Here is a 4,252-nt window from a genome sequence, read left to right on the forward strand (position 1 = left end):
GTATGCAAACTAACCGCCATCTTTGTTGGGTTAATTTGCATAGTTGCTCTGATTGGCTGGTGGGCATAGTGGAGTGACACCAATTTGCATGTTTCTCTTTTATTAGTGTAGATATATAATCAGATCAGCCTCTCAGGACAAAACTTAGATGGAAACTTAGATGGAAACAATGTGTGCTTTTTTTGCATCTCCTTTTTACACACCAATTGCTGACCAACCCTTTCCAACAGACATTTTCTTTAGATCAATGGCTTCAGTCAGGCTACTGCAGTGGTTCTCAACCTTCTGGCCCTTTAAATACAGTTCCTCATGTTGTGACCCAATCATAAAGTTATTTTCGTTGCTACTTCATAACTGTAATGTTGCTACTGTTATGAATAGTAATGCAAATATCTGATATGCAGGATGGTCTTAGGCAACCCCTGTGACTCCTATAGACTGCATTTCCCAGGACTTCCTGAGTTAGCTGGCTCCTGCTGCCTGAGGGGATTCTCCTGGAAGATAAGAGATCAGAAGGTGGGAGAAGAGGAAAGCCCTGAGTATGTTTCCCTTCTCTCTCTGCCTTGGGCAGCATCTTCAATGGCTGCTGCATCTTCTCTGTGCCTCTGGCTCCTCCTGGGTAGGCCCATCACAATTCTATTTAAACCAATGGACCCCCATCTCTGGGCTCCATAACACAATCTCCCTTCTTTACTCTTCATTATGGACTCAATGTTTGTGTCCTCACCAAATTCATATGTTGAAGCCCTAACCCTTAATGTGACTTTGGAGAGAGGGCCTTTATGGAGGTAATTACAGTTCAATGAGGTCATTAGGATGGAGTCCTGATCCAATAGGATTAGTGCCCCTATCAGAAGAGACACCAGAGAGTTCACTTGCTCTCTCACTCATTTGCAAAGAAGAGGTCATGTGAGATGGCAGCCACTTCAGCCAAGAAAAGAGGCCTCAGAATGAAACCTACCTTTGTGGCACCTTGATATTGGACTTCCCAGCCTCCAGAACTGTGAGAAATAAATTTCTGTTGTTTGAGCCATCCAGTCTATGCTATTTTGTTAGGGCAGCCCGAACAGACTTAAGTTCTCTGCATTAAGATCCCTCTGTTTCAGATACTCAGGATGATTTCCCTTTTCCTGACAGGACCCTGAATGATTCACTGTGTCATTATTAGGGACATTACATGGACTAGGATATATCCATCTCCAGTCTCTAGCAATACAGTATGCTGCTTAAGAAATACACCTCCGCCCTAGCTGGTTTGGCTCGATGGATAGAGCGTCCGCCTGTGAACTGAAGTGTCTGAGGTTTGATCCCAGTCAAGGGGCACATGTCCAGGTTGTGGGTGTGCAGCAGGCAGCTGATCAATGATTCTCTCTCATCATTGACGTTTCTATCTCTCTTTCCCTCTCCCTTCCTCTCTGAAACCAATAAAAATAAAAATAAAAATTTTTAAATAAAGAAATACCCTATCAAATTAGGCTGACCTGAGTTTGAATCCTGACCTCACCCACGTCCTTGTTCCATCATTATAGTGTGACATTAGTCTCCCTAAGCCTCAGTTTCTGTAAAATGGGGATAAAAATCCTAAAGTCTCTTCTATAGAGAAAATAATGCTTGAGAGGTATTTAGCATAGGTATTTAGCACAGAGAAAGTACGTAGTATTAGCTAATATAATAGGTGGAAGGACAGGGCATGGTGAGAAGCTGGCATTGTCAGTTATAATTACCAAAGTGCTCTTATAAATTTACCCACAACAGTAAATGAATAGGTGTGGCTGTGTACCAATAAAACTTAATGGATACCGACATTTGAATTTTGTATAATTTTTCACTTGCCACAAAATATTATGCCTCTTTTGATTTTTTAAAAACCATTTACACATGTAAAAAAAAATTCTTAGCTCTCAGTCTGTGCAGAAACAGGCAACAGGCAGACTTTGGCCTGCAGGCCATACTTTTCTCAAGTTCCATTTACTCAAGTTCCTGTGCTCTTTTAGTTGTTGTTGCCTTCTTTCTTTCCTTCTATGCTGGGTGACACTGAATCAGTCACTTAGCCTCTCTGGGCCTCAGGGTTTTTCTTTAATTAAATAATTAATTTGGTTTTTCAGTTTTATGGAGATGTAATTGACACGCAACACTGTATAAGTTTAAGGTGTACTGTACAATGACCAGACATACATATGTTGTGAAATGATTACCATAGTAATTTCAGTTAACATCCACCTGGGCCTCGGTTCTTTATTGGTAATCCTGGAGTATCAGATGCGTGTTTTTGAAAACCAGTCCTTCAGTGAGGATGGGGCAGGAGAGCACCGCTGGTTTGTGTTGTTACTCTTTTTCATCTCTTTTATTTGTTTAGGCTTCCAGGTAAAATTTCTTTCAAACGAAAAGTCCCCCTCCTACAATTTAGTTTGGGAAATTACTCATTGGTCCAATGGTTCCAAATCTTTTTCCTGCCTCCTTAGCCTTTACCGGCACAAAATAAATCCATCAGTAACAGGCCAAAGGTGGAGCTGAAATGTCATAAAAGTGTCTTTCCTTCCCTGAGTACCACCTTATTAGACAAGCAATGCATTTGTTTATGTCTTGGGTTCTTTCTTCTAATTACACATTTCCGTTCACTTATTAAAGAAATGTTTGTTAAGCACCTCCTATGTGCAGAGCATGGTACCGGATGTTCTGTAGTGAACAAAACAGACAGGAGGAGCAGTGGAAAGTGCGTGTGCAGGGGCCAAGTGCTGTGGTGATGAACTATGTGGAATGCAGAGAAAGAGGGAGGGAGAGTTGGATCAAATCAAGCCCAGTTTCAGTGTTCCCAGAATTGTCCAACATTTAACTCCAAAGTTCCTGCTAGCCTGCCTCCCTGACTTCCTTCCCGTGTTTTCTCTAAACACGTCCTTTAGTTTCCGGGCCTAGCGCCTGTGCCAGCTCATCCTTTTCACCCCTGACCCTTCCCAGCACACAGGGGAGAGGGGACTGAGCTTGGATATCACAGCCTTCTCCCAGCATGTCCCCAGCCCACCCCCCTTCCCGCTCTCCCTTCTCAGAATTGCTCCCTGCCCCACCCCTAGCCTCCATCTGACCACTGCCCTTAGAGGATAGGCACTGTGGGAACCTGGCCACCTCAGGGCAATGTGCTGGCCTCCACAGTGTCCTCATCTCTGTTGGGAAAACCGTGTTCAGGCTGACCCCAGTCTGTTTCCGTGAACTTTTCTAAAGAGAAAAGTTGCTGCCAGCAATTGTCGGGAAATACACACAAATTATAAGAACACTCCCTCTGTGGGAAGTCAGCCTCAAATAACCAGAATTCCTGGCTTTCACTTTCTTTTCTTTTGTCTTGAAATATGGTAGCAATCATCTCAGGTAGAAACTATAGTTTAACTTTAACCCTGCTGTTTGGCTTCTGTAATTATTTGCTTTGTTTAACAATAGAAAAGTTATTTTGATTTTCTGAATTATATAAATCATCCCATTCGATTGAATACCTTATTGATTGTAATGTGAATACCCCATTGGTTGTGGTCATACTGGTTTTAGAAAGCACATTCTTCTGTACCTGGGAACCAGGACAGCACAGTTATCCCAAGGTCAGAGGGCTCCAGATAATGTGTCCCTGTCGACTCAGTGGTCCCAAGACCCGAGGGCTCTAGATAATGTGTTTCTGTCAACTCAGTGATCCGGAGACCCAAAACTATAATTTAGATAACATGCTTAAGTCTGCTTCTGTAAACTGCTTTTTGCAAACCAGGTTCCTCATTCCAAACCCTGGGATGTAATCAGTACCTTTGTGATCTTTGCCTATATAAATCTAGTGTTGGGGCTGGGGAGGGCACTGCGAGATTTGGGAGAGCGAAATGCCCCCTCGTAGTCCCGGATTTGCAATAAATGTGACTCCTTAATTCGACTTCTTGAGACGTCCTTGTGTGATTCGCGGGGTACATTGCAACAGTCTCAGTGGCAGGAAGGTTAGAATGACAATTAATTCTACCCTCTATTTTCTCAGTAACAACTTTTTTTCCCTAGGGCCACTCCTTCCTTCATTGTTATTTCTCTACCCACTTCTTTTCCACACTAATTCAAGAAAAGCCCTTCGGAGATTGCATTTTTACTTATTTTCTAAGGAATTTCTCAGCTACTCCCTGGAAGAGCTTTTACCTCTCAGCTTTTCTTTTTCTTTTTTTATTGCTTAAAGTATTACAAAAAGTATTACATATGTCTCCTTTCCCCCCCCCCCCCCCCCCCCCACCATATCCTC

The 4,252-nt window shown here is 42.8% G+C and overlaps 1 long non-coding RNA gene across 1 annotated transcript in view; it reads right to left on the minus strand.

Moving 5' to 3' along the window:
• The window catches only part of LOC106725046, a 24,660-nt gene that overhangs the window by 16,592 nt on the left and 3,816 nt on the right, over window positions 1-4,252 (minus strand). The window contains exon 2 of the long non-coding RNA XR_001360909.1: window positions 1,217-1,225. This is a non-coding gene — a long non-coding RNA (uncharacterized LOC106725046). The remainder of the gene's footprint in view (window positions 1-1,216; window positions 1,226-4,252) is intronic.

This window comes from Myotis brandtii, unplaced genomic scaffold (assembly GCF_000412655.1).
Source record: "Myotis brandtii unplaced genomic scaffold, ASM41265v1 scaffold132, whole genome shotgun sequence".
Lineage (NCBI taxonomy): Eukaryota > Metazoa > Chordata > Mammalia > Chiroptera > Vespertilionidae > Myotis > Myotis brandtii.